Source organism: Candoia aspera, chromosome 1 (assembly GCF_035149785.1).
Source record: "Candoia aspera isolate rCanAsp1 chromosome 1, rCanAsp1.hap2, whole genome shotgun sequence".
Taxonomy (NCBI): domain Eukaryota; kingdom Metazoa; phylum Chordata; class Lepidosauria; order Squamata; family Boidae; genus Candoia; species Candoia aspera.
This window is the reverse complement of record NC_086153.1, coordinates 235,538,160-235,556,702: the sequence shown is the minus strand read 5'-3', so window position 1 is coordinate 235,556,702 and position 18,543 is coordinate 235,538,160. Positions and strand designations below refer to the sequence as shown.

At 43.4% G+C, this 18,543-nt stretch overlaps 1 pseudogene; it reads left to right on the top strand.

Moving 5' to 3' along the window:
- The first annotated feature begins 3,980 nt into the window (after positions 1 to 3,980).
- Positions 3,981 to 18,543, top strand: part of LOC134507029 (NACHT, LRR and PYD domains-containing protein 12-like) — a 46,003-nt pseudogene continuing 31,440 nt past the window's right edge.

Here is an 18,543-nt window from a genome sequence, read left to right as displayed (position 1 = left end):
AAAAACAAGAGAAGATGCAAAAGATTTTAATGGATATGGAGATGAAAGAGGAGGAATTCAAGAGATCTCCAGGGAGAAAAAATATTTCACAACAAATCAAACTTTTACAGCCCCAACTTTCTATGCTAATGATAAGAGAAATGGAAACAAAAATGAATTTTGCAAAACAGAGAACTTTCAGTCAACTAGCAAACAAGCCAGGGAAATTGGTGGCATATAGATTGAGAAAGGAAACTGAAAAGGCAATGATTGTAAAATTACAAAATGAGAAACCTATAGTGACTGACAATGTACTGTAGGTATTCAAAGAACATTCCACCACTATTACGTAAAGCTATATAAAAGAGAAGAAACTTCCTTGGTAAAGATAGACAAATATTTAAAGAAACAAGATTGACCAAAGATACTGGATACCCAAAGATGGATGATGAATGGACCAAAAACAATGAGTGAAGTCTGTGAAGCTATAAAAAAGAGGAATAAAGGAAAAGCCCCTGGTCCAGATGGACTACTGGCCTCTTATTATAAACATCTTGAAGATGAACTTTTACAACCTTTACCAAAAAATGATGAACTCTCTTTTAGATGATGGAAAGATACCGGATAGCTGGGCAGGGGCAAATATAGCACTGATTCCCAAAGAAGGGCAAGATCCGACTTCACTGAAAAATGATAGACCAATATCTCTACTGAACAATGCTTACAAAATATTTACAATTATATTAGCTGAAAGCATGAAAATTATTTTGCAAGATTTTATTCATGAAGACCAATGTGGCTTTTTACCTAAGAGACAATTAAAAGACAGTATTAGAAATACTCTTAATATATTAGAGTATCTGGAGCAGCATAACAAAAAACAAGATGTGCTGATATTTCTGGACACAGAGAAAGCCTTCAATAATTTGAACTGGAGTTTTTTGTTCAAGATTTTGGAAGATATGGACTTTGGGGAGAATTTTATTACATGGGTAAAATTGATCTATACTACACAAGTGGCACAAATTATTATGAATGGGGAACTGTGTCATCAACAAGAGTCACTTGTTGAGATGGGCAGCTATAGAAATCCAATCAATCAATCAATCAACTGACTAAACCCTACAAAATACAGAAAGGGCCTAGGCAAGGATGCCCACTTTCACCACTGTTACACTTTTTGGCCCTTGAAGTTCTGAACAAAGCTATAAGACAAGATGAGAAAATTGCTGGAGTGAAATAAGTATAGGCTGCCCAGAGTCGCCCTATGTGAGATGGGTGGCCATATAAATGTGAATAAATAATTTTTTAAAATAAGTATATAAATTAAGGGCATTTGCTGGTGATTTGGTTTTAATTCTGGAAAATCATATAGAAGGAATAGATATATTAATGGAAAAATTAAAGGAATTTGTTTAAAATTAATAAGGAGAAAATGAAGTTACTGACAAAAAATAAGAGCACGGAAGATCAAAAAGCATTTCCTGTAAAAATAGGGTTTCAGGTTGAGAAGGGTATTATTTTGATTAATATGAATTGCATGTTATTTCAAAATAATTATGTTCAGGTATGGAGTGAATTTAAGAAGGACTTATTGAGATGGGAACAGTTACAATTATGATTGCTTGGAAGAATTTCACTGGTGCAAATGAATGTGTTACCTAGAATGATGTTTTATTTCAGACAACCTGTTTTGAGAAATGATGTACCCTTTAAACAAAGGCAAAAGCACCTACCTCGATTTAAATGGCACGGGAAGAAACCAACGGTCAAATATAAAAGGAGGATTGGGATTGCCTGATTTTAAACTGTATTTTGCAGCCTGTGGTTTGGTTTGGTTTGGTTTGGATGAAAGAACGGCTGTTGCTAAGAAAGAAGAGAATGTTAGAATTAGAAGGGCACAACCTGAGGTTTGGGTGGGATGGTTATTCATGGTATGATACAGTTAAAGTTACTGTAGGCTTCAAAAGTCACTATGCTAGGGGTGCCATATGAAGAATATGGAAGAGCTATAAACCCAGGTTGTGCCCAAAAATACCTTTAGCAGCCTCAGCAAAAGAAGCATCTTTATAGAAAAGAAATAGTGGGCAAAGAAAGATGGTTAACTTATCAAGATGTGCTAGTACAGGAAAATGGAGAACTTAAGATGAAATCAAGAGAACAACTGGCTGTCAATGGTTTTCATACACACAACTGAGGGAGAGTTTAATATGGAGAAAAAGCTACCAGGCACAGAACAACATGTAAGAAAGTTTGAAATGGAATTACTGTATGTATCAGTGATGAAAATGTGATTGCTAAAATGTGCAAACTTCTGTTGAGATTTGAAATGGAAGAAAATCAAGTTAAAGAGAGCATGATAAAATGGGCTAAGAATTTTGATTATAACATACAGATGGATCAATGGGAGAATGTGGTGAAAAGGTATGAAATTCACACTCTTGTATAACTTAAAAGAGAATTTTTATAAAATGATGTACCATTGGTATATGACACCTGAGAAATTATCTAAGATGTCAAAAGGTACTTCTAATTGCTGTTGGAAATGTGAAAAGCATGAAGGGACATTTTACCATGCATGGTGGGCTTGTGAAAAAGTGAAAAAAAAATATTGGGTACAAATATCTATGATGATGCAGAGAATTTTACAAATATTCAGATGCAACCAGAGTTTTTCTTCCTAGGACTTATGGACTGTCAGTTAGAAAAGGCTCATGGACAATTGGTTTTATACATGGTGACTGCAGGGAGGCTATTATATGCACAAAGATGGAAAAATACAGAAATACCCATAATGGAGGAGTGGATGGTGAAGATGGTAGAACTTGCAGGAATGGCTAAATTGACTTGTCTGATTAGGGAAGGAACAACAATCACTTTTATAAAAGACTGGAAACCCCTTATGGACTTTTTGCTGAAAATGGATAAAAATGAACTGGTGACTTCTGGATTTACCAATTAAAAAGGGCTGTATATGGGAAGAATGGAACTATGTTATGTAATTCTGAGGGGAGAAACGGTATCAAGTATGCTTGTAATTCCTGGAAAGAGGATTGAAAGGTACTTATTTAAGTAACCCTTCTCCCCCTCTCCTCCTCCTTCACTTTCTATTGTTTTCCACACTTTTTTCTATCTCTTCTTTCTTTACTATTTCCTCTTTATATCTTTTTGTTTTATCTTTTAACTTTGTAAAAAAAAAATCAAATATAGCCATCACCTGAGCCAGCCATTTTAGATAATTACCACCCTATCTCCAATTTCCCCATTTTAGGGAAGCTGGCATCAAGGGTTGTGGGATGGAGCTAGAAACATAAACGTCATTTCGTCCAGTCCCCTTCTCAGTGCAGGATCCATCTCTGAGAGATGCCCACCCACCTTCTCTTCGAAGCTGTCCCGCAAGGGGCCACCCTTCCCACAGAGGGCTCTGGATGAAGCAGCGTATCTGCATCTCTTCTGTTCTGGGTTCAGGTCTGGGCAAGGGAAGGAAGCTACCTGGCTGCTCTCATGGATGACCTCAACAGAACTGGATAGTGGGGGAACACCCTCTTATGTATCTATGGCCTCCTTTTGGACAACCTACAAGGGGCAGTTTTGAGTGTTTCTGCACATTCCAAATAGTGTGGCTCCAAACAGGGATGTGTTACTCAGGGTGGGATCTGCCCGCCCATTACCTGCAAGCCAAGAGGAAAGCTGTGGGTTCACATCCCTGGATAGGATAGGGAGAACTCTGGAGGGCAGGCTTCGTGGTTACAGCTTGCCACCCCAGGTCAGGATGAGTGCCATATATGTTTTAGGGCTGTGACCTGCCTAGAATGTATGTGATGGCTGACAAACACCAACTTGTATAAATCAAATAATAAATAAACTGCTGTATTATGGGCGGCATAATTCCTTTGCATTTGTGCTAATTTAACTTGAAAATAGAAAGTATTGTTCCCTTCAAATTTTATTTTCCATAAAATATCAGTTGAATTCTCTAATTTTAATTTTAGATCAGATATAATTCCTCACAATTGACATGAACCACGTTGTGAGAGAAGATCTTTACAGAGCATTGAATGAACTCCTTAAGAAGCAATTTGAAGAATTTAAATGGAGGCTAAAATGTATTGACTATGATGGAAAGCCACACATTCCTACAGCTTCACTGGAGAACGCTAATCGAGAAAACATTGTAGATCTCATGATTCACTATTATGGAGAAGATGCTCAAAAGGTGTGCATTCAGATCCTTCAAAAAACCAACATAAACGATGTTGCTAAAAAACTTGAAGAAACGCTGCAGAAAGGTAAGGAAAGACAACATATTGCAAAAATGTTCTCTCCGCTGAAGATCAGTGGGAAATAAAGACCCCTTGTGATTTGGGAAGCTGCATTCCACGGAATCTTGTTCAACTGGTCCGTGGTGGTTTACTAGGATTGGCAGTGGCTGCCTGGGATTTCAGAGTGGGGCTTTCCTTATGGCCTGAGATTCCGTGTCTTGAGCCTGGAATCAAACACAGAGCCAGTTTTGGTCTAGTGATTAAGGCAACGGGCTAGAAACCAGGAGACTGTGAGTTCTAGTCCTGCCTTAGACCTGAAAGCCGGCTGGGTCCCCTTGGGCCAATCACTCTCTCTCAGCCCAACTCACCTCACAGGGTTGTTGTTGTGGGGAAGATAGGAGGAGGAAGGAGTATTAGGTACGTTAGCCACCTTGAGTTATTTATAAAAAAAATAATAATAAAGGTGGGATAGAAAACTAATTAATTAATTAATTAATAAGGGTAACATCTGCTCCATCATTTTCCTATCACTGTCAAAGGAAAATGATAAGCCAAGTTCAAGCAAAACAAGTTAGTCCATTGATCTTAATTCAAGGGAGATCCTTAAAAGTTGAATTTAGTCCATCCTTTTTCTAGCATGTTTCCTGACATGATACAGTATTAAGATATCTTACAGGTGGTGGTGCTAGGGGGGAAGAGAGGGGAGCATGTAATGCTGGGCAAAGCCAGAGAAAAAAGACAGGCAGCATTCTCTTGCAGGAGCCCCAAGTAGAAAGGAATTTAGAGTTGGCCTTGGGGAAGGGCAGCCCCCCAATATCAAGTCCCCTGTGTACACTTCTATACTAGGGATCCCAAATTGGGGAGCCGAGAAGTGTCCCAGAACCAGTCCTTATCCCAAGAAGAAATCCCATTTGTGCCTTGTTGCAACCTGTATGGCTGCTTCGGTTTGCCCAACGTTCCGTCGGATGGCCTCAGACTGGTCTATGTGGAAACAAGGGCATTCTTGAAGGAGGGCACAACCCTTGAAGAGCTGTCCGGAGATCTAGGGGACTGCAATTTCATCAAGCTACTTAGGCTAGAGAAGGCAAGGCTGAAAAGATTGAATAGCTGACATGGAGTCATCGAAACCCAGTCCACATTCAGCTGAAATGTGGTGAAGAGCTCACTTGGCTTCTAAACTCCAGTGCCTGAAAGGGACATACCCACAATTTGAAAAAAAGCAAAGGAACTGTTATCCCAAATGGGGGCTTTGCTGTGATGAACATGGTATGCAAAGCTCCCCAGATTTAAGATATACTTGGAAAATAAATTGTGGAGGGTTGCAGCATTGGGATACACCCACCCGATTTCAGCTACTGCTACATCTCAATTCCTCCCCTCGTTCTCCAACACCGTCAGTCACCCACTGCACACTGCACAAGCCAACTTGTCCTGGCGTTTGAGCCAGTTAGCCTTGAGCAAGTGGCTGGGGTGCTTGGTGTTGGAAGTCCTGGCAAATCCAGCGTGCCTCATTAGCATGGGGATGGTTGCTTTAGGATGCAAATTCTCCATGCGATTGAGGAAGCTGTTTGTTGCCACTCTCACTTCCTCTCTCGTCCTCCTCCTTCCACCAGGAGCAAGCACACGGCTGTGTGCTGCTCTCCTCCATTCTGGGCACCATGCGGTGGGCCTGGAATTCCCCTTTCACACAGTCCTTGGCAGCAAATAGGGCTGGGGGTTTAGGGCAAACTAAGTATTTAGAAAGAAAAGAAGAACAAAGGACCTTCATCTTTTCCACCAAGATGGATGCAACAGAACCAACAATAAAGTCAGTAAGTTATTCTTTTACTTATCTTAACCTAATGTGTTTTTAAGATAATATTCTTTTTCTGTGTCAGCTGTGTTATAAGCTCTGCTCCATTTCAGTGGTTCTAGCAGGCCACTAAATAGGCTTCACTTTGGGGGGCTGAATACTGCCCCCTTTTAGATCCATGTCTGTGAGACTAGGCTGAAACTGCATAACAAAGCAGGCATGTAAAGCAGAGAAGATTCTTGTCTAAAGATCCTTGCAGGGAGGAAGACAGGAAGGAGATCAAAGGACTTGCCAATGGATCCCATTGAAGGAGATCAAAGGAAACCCCCACCCTAATCCCATCAGCAAAGCAAAGATTTTTGTCCTGACTCCCAGGAAACACTCTGAGACAGGGAACTGGTCTCTAATGTTTTATTGCTAATACATAACAGTAATCCTAACAAACTGAACAAGCGTGGGAAAAACCCAGCCATATAAACCCCGCAGGTTAAGGCGGTCCCAATCTGTGCCTCTTGGAATGGCTCACCAATTCCTCAGTGCTACGCATGCGCTTAACAGTCTGGAAGGGAGCCCCCTGCTCGCCATCCTTACTCATGACATCACCCTCCCCTCCAGATTCACATTCCATTTCAGCCCCCTCCCCTCCAGAGTCTTGATAAGATTCGCCGTCTGCTTCTAAAGTCCCATGGGAACTGGGCAACGATGGAAAGTCTTCAAAGGAAAACTCCTCCAAGGACGAAGCAGTACTGCTCTCCAAGTCAGATAACGCCTCTGGGCCAGGTGGCTGCTGCTGGAAAACATCTAGAGAGTTAGAAAGGTCAGCCCCCCTCCCCCCTGGGAGCTGTAAGCCCGAGGTGGAGGGCTGTGGTTCCCCCACCTCCTCTGCAAGTGGAGTCAAGGCTTCAGGCGGGGGGGGGGGGGGGGAAATACACACTCACAAACTCCTCAGCTTGGGCTTCTTCGGCCTGCTCAGGCGAAAGAGGAATCTCGGGTAAAATGCGAGGCTTGGGTTTGTGAGGGAAAAGCTGATGAAAACGATGAACCAGTACTGGAGCATGTACATCCCTGGCATTCTCCCACGTGCGCTCTTCCTCAGGGTACCCTTTCCAGTGTATGAAATATTGGATGCCCCTTCCCCTCCTCCTAGAGTCCAGAATGTCCTCAACCTCGTATTCTTCCTCCCCCTGCACAATTACTGACGGTGGGGGGGCCAGTTGCGATCGTAAGGCACTTGGGGGAGGGTCCTTGGCTAGCAATGATCTGTGAAAGACTGGATGGACTTTCATGGATGCTGGCAGCTGAAAACGATAAGCCACTGGATTTATCTGCTGTAGTATAGTGAAAGGCCCCACAAACTTAGAGTCCAATTTCTTGGATGGTCGGGTAGATTTCAAAAATTTGGTAGAGAGCCACACCTTGTCTCCTACCGCAATCACTGGCCCTTCCTGTCTGTGAGCATCTGCATTTCTCTTGTAAACACTCTTTGCCCTGTTCAGCTGCTCCTTTAACAACTCCTGTGCGGCTTGTTGCTCTTTAAGAAAATCAGCCGCGGCTGGGACAGTTCCCTGCTGGGAGGAGGTGGGCAACACCTGAGGGTTAACCCCGTAGAGTGCTTGGAACGGAGACATCTGGGTAGATGACTGTACAGAGTTGTTATAAGTAAATTCTGCCATGGGGAGCAGGGCTGGCCAATTGTCTTGCCGATAAGTGGTGTAACACCTGAGATACTGCTGTAACCATTGGTTAATTTTCTCTGCTCGCCCATTACTGGCAGGATGATGCGATGATGACAGGTGGATCTGGACCCCTAATGACTGGAAAAGGGCCCTCCAGAACCTGGGAGAGAACTGTGGGCCTCGGTCGCTCACCACATGATTAACCATGCCTCTATACCTGAAGACATGGTCCATAAACAACTGTGCTGTGGCTGGTGCAGATGGGAGGCCCTTGCAAGGAATAAAATGTGCCATCTTTGTGAAAAGGTCCACTACCACCAGTATGGAAGTCAGCCCTTGGACCGGTGGTAAATCAGTGATGAAATCCATGGAGACAGTATCCCAAGGCTGACTGGGGGTGGGTAGGGGTTGCAACAGGCCTGTGGGCCTCCCTGGGAGAGGCTTGGCTCGTCTGCAAGTGTGACAAGAGGCAACATAACCCTTTATGTCTGCAACCATCTTGGGCCACCAGTAGTCTCTCAGAGCTCTATGGAGAGTCTTGAAAATGCCTCCATGGCCGGCCGTTTGGTGGTCATGGCAAAGTCTCAGTACTTCTTCCCTTAATGAAGGGGGGATATACAACCGCCCACTATGCCAGAGTATTCCTGCCTCCACATTGAAAGGTGAGGCATTGTCTTGCGGGGCCCTCTGGAGGTCATCCATCCGGGCCCTGGCGTATGGGTCCTGTTGCTGCTGAGCTCTGGCTCTTGTAAATAGGTCCTCTGCTTGTCTGCCTGCTGCTAAAATCTCTGTCTGGCTCCCCCTCATAGACTGATCAAAGTTGTGAGGTTGTAATATAGTAGCCTGTACCTCCTGGTGAGCGGTGGGGCTTGCCTGAAAGGATCGAAACAGGGCATCTGCCAAGCAGTTTTGCGACCCGGGCACATAAATAACAAAATTGAAACGGGAGAAAAACTGGCTCCATCTGATTTGGCGTGGGGTGAGGGATCTGGTGTTTTGTAGAAGCTGTAAATTTTTGTGATCAGTACAAACTTTCACAGGAAAGGTCGCCCCTTCGAGCCAGTGCCTCCACTCTTGGAATGCTGCTTTAATTGCCAGCAACTCCTTGTTGAAAACATCATAGTTTCTCTCTGCTGGTAAGAGCAGGCATGAAAAAAAGGCACAAGGCAGCAATGTATTCTCGTCTTTGTTTGTATATTGCAATAACACTGCCCCAATGGCAATATCTGAAGCATCTGCATACATTATGAATGGCTTCATGGGATTAGGGTGCCTTAAGAACGGTTGGGAAGCAAAAAGCTGCTTCAATTCCTGGAACGCTGCTTGCTCCCTCTCCCCCCATATGAATTTTGAGCCTTTCTTCAAGAGCTGTGTGAATGGTCTGGTACGGTCACTGTAATTTTTTATGAAACGGCGATAAAAATTACAAAATCCTAACCATCTTTGTACATCTTTAACATTTCGGGGAGGTGGCCAAGAGAGAATTGCCTGGACCTTAGCAGGATCCATGGATATGCCTTCTGTTGATACTATATAGCCCAGGAAATGTACTTCAGTTAAATCAAAGGCACACTTCTCTAGCTTGGCGAACAACCTGTTCTCTCTCAGCCTTTGCAAAACATTACGTACTTGGGTTACGTGAGTTGTGGCATCCTCAGAGAAAATTAATATGTCATCTAGATAAACGACCAGATACTTATCTAATAAATCAGCAAAAACATGATTCATAAATCTGGAAAATATGGCTCCTGCATTAGACAAGCCAAAGGGCATAACAAGGTACTCAAATTTGCCAAACCTGGTGTCGAAAGCTGTCAGGTATTCGTGGCCCTCTTTCACCCGGATGAGATTGTACGCACTCCTGAGATCCAACTTGGTAAAAATGTGTGCCCTCTGTAAGCGATCTAGCAGATCCGAGATTAATGGCAGAGGATAGGATTCTCTTTTTATTACCTTATTGAGGGGACTGAAATCATGTACTACTCTCATGGGTGTCTCCTGGGGTGCAGGTGCCAACGGGTCAGGCTTCTTTGGTACGAAGAAGGTCGGAGCAGGTGCTGGGGAAGTAGATGGTCGGATAAATCCCTTTTGGAGATTAGAGTCTAAGTAATCCTTTAAGGTGGCGAGTTCCCTGGGAGACATGGAATATTGTTTCTTTGCTGGAACTTTGGCTCCTGGTAGTAACTCAATGGTACAGTCACAGTCCCTATGGGGGGGGTAGTGCTGTGGCCTCCTGTTCGCTGAAAACATCTGCAAAATCCACATACTTGGCTGGCAACTGGACCCCCCCTGCTTCAGTGACTGTGTTGGTTGCTGGAGAGCGTGGAGCGGCTTGAATCTTGTGGTGCTGGCATTCCTCAGCTGGGAAGGAGATTGCTCCTGTAGTCCAGTTCAGCAAGGGGTTGTGGATCCTCAGCCAAGATGTGCCTAGGATTACCGGCACATTAAACGATGCTGTAACATAAAGCTGGATCCACTCAGTGTGGTCTCCCGTTGTCAGTTGCACCGGTTCTGTGAGCCTTCTAATCGGCCCTGCCTTGAGGGGCTGGCCGTCAATGGTCTCCACTTCTATGGGGCATGGTAATTCTCTGGTCGGGATGTTGCAGTCTTGTACGGTCTGCGCATCAATAAAATTAGTTGAAGCTCCAGAATCCACGAGGGCCTCTAGCTTGACCTGGTGCTCTGGGTTGACATGGATTATTACTGGTAAGTAGTAAAAGGCTTGTCTGGAATCCTCGGAATGAGCCCTTCTTAATTGATTGATGGTCTCCCTGCTGAGCTCTGTGGAGGGAGACTGACGGAGTTTCCCTGATTGGAAACAGAGGCGGGGATGGGTCTTGTTTCAGCTGCCTGCCCTGGGGGTCTTACTAAGGCTGCTTGGCCTCTCGCTGGGCAAGCTCTCACCATGTGCCCCTGGGCTCCGGAGTAGAAACAAAGGGCTCTCTCTCTCCTTCTCTGCCTCTCAGCTTCGGAAATCAGTCTCCTGCTTGCCCCAATCTGCATTGGCTCCTCTTGTGTTGAGTGAGCGGCTGCTACGGGGAGGGTTAGAATTCCTGAAAACGCTCTGAGGGTCCTGTTTCTCCCCGGTTGCATCTGCCTAAGCTCCTCTAGCCTGGCATCTATGACCACCGATAACTGATATAAGGCTTCTAACGTAGCTGGTGTTCCCTGGCACACTAATTCATTCTTAATCTCTTCATCCAGCCCCTGTTTGAATTGGTCTTTTAATGCACTCTCATTCCAGTCCAGATCTCCTGCTAATAACTTGAAATCCACAATGTAGATTCCCACCCTCTTGTTACCTTGCTTGAGCTTCCGAATTTCCCGGCTGGCCGTGGCTTCTCTGATTGGGTTGTCAAAGTGTGTTTGGAACCCTGCCAAAAAGTTCTGGTAGTCGTTGAGAATCGGGTTGTTGTTCTCCACCATGGGAATAGCCCATTTGGCAGCTGGTCCCTTTAGCAGGCCTAGGATGAAAGTGACTCTGGTTCTGTCTGTGGGAAACTCTGCGGGTCTGCTATCGAAGAACATAGTACACTGTGTGAGAAAGATTCTCAGCTGTCCTGCTTCTCCTCCAAATTTTTCTGGTAGACTGCCCTGGGATCTCAACATTACTGGTGGAGCTGCTGCTGCTGCTGCTGGTGCCAGTTGTGGGTTAATCGGAGCTGGTTGTTGTAACTGCTGTAGCATGGCAGCTTGTAATGTGTTGATCTGGAGATCTACTTGTTGTTGGTGTTGTTGTAGGGCTGCTGCCAATTGCTGGATGGCGAGCCGCATTTCTTGGTTTTCTGCAGACATTTATAAAAATCTCTCTTTAATTCCTTGTTCCTCCCTCTTTCGATGGGAGTAGGAGTTTGTTAGGATTGATGTCCTGACTCCCAGGAAACACTCTGAGACAGGGAACTGGTCTCTAATGTTTTATTGCTAATACATAACAGTAATCCTAACAAACTGAACAAGCATGGGAAAAACCCAGCCATATAAACCCCGCAGGTTAAGGCGGTCCCAATCTGTGCCTCTTGGAATGGCTCACCAATTCCTCAGTGCTACACATGCGCTTAACAGCCTGGGAGGGAGCCCCCTGCTCGCCATCCTTACTCATGACAATTTTAGTGGATAAAAGGGGTTCCAGAGCCCGCTCACTCCTGAGTCGTTTTTGGATCCAGACTTGGCGGCTTCCGTCCCTCTGGCTAGCGCCTGGCAGCCTAGTTGGAAGGATGTGGGTACGTGTGGATGAGTGTGTGTGTGCATGTGCGCGTGTGAGAAAGAGCAGATATACCTTGCAACCAGTAAAGTTTGCTGTTACTTTAAATTCACTGGGTCTCTGTGTATTACAAAGAACCTGTTGTGCTTCAGTGTTTGGTTGGAAGAGATTGTCTGTGTCCCTAAGTATTTCCCAGCTGTTGACCAGGGCTTTGTGTCTTGTCTGCTCAAGCCGCACCTATCTGGAAAACCCAGGTAGAAAGCAAGGGGGGCTGACGAGATCCAAGTGCCTCCACAGGCTGTAAGGGTGTGAGTGAGTGACCATAAGCCGAACCTGAGAGCAGCTTGCGTGTAAGGTCCCTTCTGGTTGGTTAGGGCCTCCCAGGAGACCACGTGTAGCTGAATCCAAGAGATGGTAAATGCTTCTTGATGGGAGGGGATGATTCCACCTGCTTGAAAAAAAGTGACAGTTCACCCTCTCCTTAAGAGCCATCACTGGATCCAGTGGTATTGGATAGTTTTTGTCTGGTCTGCAAACTTCCCTTTTTAGGGAAGGTTCTTGAGAAGGTGGTAGACCTGCAGCTTTGAAGAGCCCTGAAGGATACGATTATCTAGATCCTTTCCATCGTGTTTCCGGTTGGGATATAGCGCTGAGATGGTCTTATGGCTGGCCTCTGACAGGATCAGGACGTGGGGAGTATATCGGTCCTAGCCCTCCTTGGTCTCTGGATGGCCTTTGACACCATTGATCATGATCTCCTTCTGGAACAGCTTAGAGTGTTCAGAGTGGAGGAAATGGTTTAATGGTAGTTCTCCTCCTCGTTCCAAGGCCAGTTCTGCAACCCAGAGCTGGGAGAGAGGGCAGGGGCATGGTCAGCTAAGCCTGGTAATTTTCACAGTTGTGGGCCATTCAAGCCTGCCTATAAAAGAAAAGGGGCAGAGAGGGAAAGTAGTTTAGAGAAATGCATAGGAACGATTAGATAAGGAATCTAATATACACAGTAAATATAGACATCCATAGAAGTTACACAGCCATGTATTTACCTATTTTGAAACGCATGCTTTGTAATTTACCCTTTTTTATAGTCTGAATTTCACTAATTCCAGTCCATCTTCAGTTGCAGATGTTGATGCTCACCAGTTGCCAGATTCATCAGGTAAGGCAGGAATCATTCAAAGGATCACTGAATTATGCTTAAAGCTGATTCAACATGACCAGGTCCTCCCCTCCCCACTCCCCAATTATGCAAGAAGCTGTCATAAGTATTATTCCTGATGGGGAAAGCTCCAGGGTGGTTTTTGCAGTGCTGACCATAAAAAGGAAGGAAGGAAGGAAGGAAGGAAGGAAGGAAGGAAGGAAGGAAGGAAGGAAGGAAGGAAGGAAGGAAGGAAGGAAGGAAGGAAGGAAGGAAGGAAGGAAGGAAGGAAGGAAGGAAGGAAGGAAGGAAGGAAGGAAGGAAGGAAGGAAGGAAGGAAGGAAGGAAGGAAGGAAGGAAGGAAGGAAGGAAGGAAGGAAGGAAGGAAGGTCCTAACCTTCAAACATTTCAAAAGATTTTGTAATCTCATATCTGTTGGTTAACTCATGAAATTGGAGGACAACTTTCAGCCCTCAATTTAAGTTTTTTAACTATTGTATTATAATTGCAAATCAGATTCTGAACTTAGAAAAAAAAATCCTAAAATATTATAATTTGTACCAACAGAGCAGTAGAAAAAGAAACCAACAATAAACAGAAGAAATCTATGTAGTCATCTCTTAGTTTTACACAGAAGCTTCGATAAAAGATGGCCATATTACGTTATAATTGTCAATTCATAGTCTCTGTTTGTATACAACTTGTTCAGAACATGCAAGTGACCCGACGTCTTCAGTCCATTGGCTAATTGGGGCCATAAATGTATCTTTCCAGTCTTGAACAAGTCTCCTAGAGATAAGAATGGCACAGAGAATCCATTTCTGTTGTCCAGCCATCAGTTTCCACGTAATAGGTAATAGTTCAAAAAAATATAGCCATCCCCAAAAGTTAAGTCCCATCTCAGGTCAACTAGATACACATAATAACCTCTTCACAAAATATAATAATTTTAGGACATTGCAAAAATGTATGTTTAAAGGACACATTATTACATCTTCAAAAAGGGAATGACTGGTTCCTTTTCTGTACAAATCTAATGGGGATCTATAAATCCAAAATATTACTTTATGTTGAATAAATTATAATCTAAGATGTATATTAAAAATTTTGATACAAATGTTAAACCAATCTTCTGTTGTCAGGTTAGATTAGATCTCCACTTATTTATTCCATTCAGTTTTTACAATGTACATATCATACTGATTTATTGGAAATGAATATTTATGAGAACTAATTGTGGGATTTTAAGTTCCATAAGATTAAATGATCTCTTCTAATCATTTATGTGTCTCTGAAGCTGAAATACTGCAGGTCCAAATTAAGATGTCAATAGATGTTATAGCTGTAAATATTGCCAGTGGAATGCTAAAATAAAAATATATTATTGTTTAACAAAGGTCTTATCTATCACACTTCTAATATGGTTCATCCTTCTTTTAGCTTACAAAAGCCATACTAAAAAAAAATTTCAAAGAATGGAAGATCCTAATTCTATTCCTGGTGAATACGTGCCCCTAAACCAGAGATATTCAAAACTAATCATCCTAGATTATCACCGGTCTGAAGAGGAGAGAGAAGATGAAATTATGGCAACCGGAAGGAAACATGCTGAAATGATCAGCAAGAGAGCTGAGTCTTCAACCAGCATGGAAACATTATTTAACCCGGATAAACATGGACTAGCTCCACAAGTTGTTGTGTTGCAAGGAGCTGCAGGCATTGGAAAAACCACAATGGCAAAAAAAATCATGTTTGATTGGGCTTCTCAACGATTTTACCAGGACAAATTTAATTACGTTTTCTATATTTACTGCCAAGAGATGAACCTCCGTGCAGACTCAGAGAAGAGTAGCATTGTAGAAATAATTTCGAAACAATGGCCCAAGTGTCACACAGTGAAAAATGTCATTCGAAACATACTGAAGAATGAGGAGAAGCTTCTGTTCATAATTGATGGGTTTGATGAATTAAGGTATTCCTTTGATCAGCCTCAAGAGTACTTTTGCACTGATCCCTGGAAGGAGGAGCCAGTGAGAATTCTTTTGGGCAGTTTATTTCAAAAAAAGCTTCTTCCCGAATCCTATCTTATAATCACAACAAGACCAACTGCTTTGGAGAAACTCCATCGATGTTTAGAGCACCCACATTATATTGAGATCTTGGGGTTTTCTACAAAGGAAAGGGAAGAATATTTCTACAATTTTTTTGAAAATAAAGACCAAGCAGCTCAAGCTTTCAGATTGGTTAAGCAAAATGATACGCTTTTCACCATGTGTGTCATTCCCCTTGTGAGCTGGATCGTCTGCACAGTGATGAAACAAGAGATGGGGAGAGGCAAGGATCTCCAGAAGACCCCGTACACCCTCACTGCAATCTATATGCTGTATCTCTCCAGCCTGTTCAAGTTTCACCATAAAGAATCCAACCAGGATGTCCAAATAAATGTGAAAGGCTTGTGCTCTTTGGCTGCAGAAGGAACCTGGAAACGGGAAATCCTGTTTATGGAAGAAGAAGTCAAGAAGCACAGCTTAGATCAGGAAGACTCCCTCCCCCTCTTTCTGAATCAGAACATCTTCAAAAGAGGCATTGATTGTATTCAAACCTACAGCTTCATTCACTTAAGCTTCCAGGAGTTTTTTGCTGCTTTGTTTTATGTTCTAGAGGAAGGAGAGGAGCAGCATTCTGAAAAACTGAATAGAAATTTGGAGACCCTATTAGAAAGACATACATCTTCTAGACTGGATTTTGCAGTAGGATTTCGCTTCCTCTTTGGTTTTTTAAATGAGGAAAAAAGAATGATGGAGTTGAAAAAAGAATTTGGATGGAAAATTTCTCCTAAGAATAAAGAGTTTTTATTAGACTGGATGAAAAATAACATTAAAAAGGGAAGAATTGCTTCCCGTTTGCAAAAAGCAATGTTTACTTACTTATATGAGACACAGGATGCCAATTTTCTAAAAACTGCATTGTGTGACATGACTGCAATAAATTATCACTGCAAATCAGACCTGGAAGTGATGATCCTGGCGTACTGTCTACAACACTGCCAGAATTTGGAGGATATCTTTGTTAAAGGCCTCCGATTTCCATATGAGGAAGAGAAAGAATTCTTTCCACAAGGAAATGAGTAAGTATTTTTGAAAGTCTGTTGAACATTTAAGTCAGTTTATGATCCTGCCACCACTATTCTCTAACCTGCTGTCTTAAATAAAATAATGGGCCAGAAAAAATGCCACTTAGGGGTATGAGTAAATGTCTTTGGGCAACTAAGTTAAGGAGGGGTCTGAAATCCTTAGCAGGTAGGACAAGATATGGCCCGGGTTGGGTGGGTGTGGGAGGACTATTAACTAAAAATGAGCACTTGTCCACTGATGAGGCCAACACCAGTCAATCCCCCTGGACTTAAACAACCTGATAGCCATGTCACCAGGAAGTCCTCAGCTCAACTCAGGAACAGAGAGGCAACTGCTGTTGAGATCTAACACAAATCTGTACCTCTCTGCTCCCATGTAGTGGGTATTAGTAACTCTCAGGCAACCAGAAACTACATTTATCCAGCATCTACCAATCCCCATGGGTGCTGGTTAACTGAGAGTATACTGTATCTAGTTTGGACTAACAAAAGGATAAACATGCCACTTTCTCACAAGAGGAATCCTTCCAAAAGTTTAATAGTTCCTCCCTCAACTCCCAGCCACTCAGAAGCAAACCATTAAACGGCGGGTCCTGTGGTTTACTCATGAGGAGCGTCTGTGCGGGGTCAAGTGGGCTACCTAAAGATCGCCCCTTTTTCCAGGGCGATATCGGCAGCTCTGATCCTGCATTCAGCTGCTGTCTCTGTCGTAACACCATCCCATTACAAAGAAGGGGCATCTAGCTCGCCATGGCTCTCTACTGGGAGTACTCATTACTTGTCTTGTAACTTGAATCCTCAGAGCTGTTTGTAACCGTCCAGCATTGAAGCAGCAGAGAATCCATGAGCCCATCTGAATGTCAAGCATAAGATCTGAAGCCTCTGATACTGTCACTGCCAATAGAAGAAATTGACAAGCGAAAGCACTCTTGTCAACTTCACAGTGTTAAAAAAAAGACAGGTCCGCCATCTACCTATTCCATCAGTGACCTTTTTAAAGTTACGATTATTAATGTCCAGGCGTTCCAGTGATTTTGTACAATAACCCTCCCCTCCAGAAAAGGCCATGGGAGGCCGTAACCAGTGACCAGCGGGAAGAAGGCATTCCTGCCACAGTTCCCAATAGCCAATAGGAGCAGAGATCTTTGCCTAAAATACAATGAAGCTCAGCCAGCGATCTAAACAGTCCCGCCTGCTTGTAATGATAGGCAATAATTATCCTTGGAATATGAATGGCTATGGTCATGTGTGAGTGTGGTATGTACGGGTGCATGGGTGTATAACGTTTGCCAATTGTTTACCACTTCTGCGTTGTGGCACTTAGTAAAGGTAAAGGTTTCCCTTGACGTAAAGTCCAGTCGTGTCCAACCCTAGGGGGCGGTGCTCTCTGCTTATTTCCTTTTCTCTGTATCTAGGATGCCATGCCAAATCTTAATTCCTTCAAGCCATGCTCTATAAATGTTTCATTTACAAAACCGTCTTTTTCTACTACTATTTTCCTATACTACAACATGAGGACATTCATTTGTGGTTACTTTACAAATGGATAGTGTCATGAGCAATGTTGGTGAGCAGGAGGGGACCCCTGTCCAGGGAGGGAAACGCACGCGTGGTAGTGAGGAGTTGAGCTGTCATTCAAAGAGACACAGAACAGACCCGCCTTGACTTTTGGGGTTTATCTGTCTGGGTTTTCTCACACCTCTTCAGTTTGTTAGGATTTTCTCTCTAATGTAGCAGTAATAAAACACTAGAGACCTATTCCTCGTCTCAGCGTGGTTCCTGACTGTTAGGACAGACAGAATGCCAATTGTATTTGAAAAGTAGAGGAATTGGAAACATTGAAGTCAACGTCTGAGAGCAAAAATGTCTTTCCCTTTAGGGAATGGCATCTGGATGAAAGAGGTATGGAAGACTTCTTTAAAGTACTGACAGAGCTGAGAACGTTAAGAAGCCTGAGGTAAGAAACTGCTTGCATTTTATCACAAATGTTATGGTACAAAAAACAATACATGGTATTGGAAGCTTGTATAATACCTTAGATATTATCGCTCTAGCAGTCTCTCGTCAGCTTCTCAATTGCTCATGTTATGAAACACTGAGAAGAAACGTGGCTGGCACCATCAATTCAGGGGGTTGAGAACAGAGGAGGCTTTGCTGGGGGTTCCTGAAGCCTGGGATGAACTGGATGATGATTGAGACACTGAGAGAGAAGGAAGCAAGCTTTGAAAACTATAAGGCTGCACTATGATCATTGGACTTCCTGGGTGACGGGCAGGGTGTATCGTTGGAGGGCCTCCTCTGGAGAGAGAGAGCAGAGAGACGGGGCCCCCCACCTGTTGTTGTGGCTGGATAAGATAATGGAACA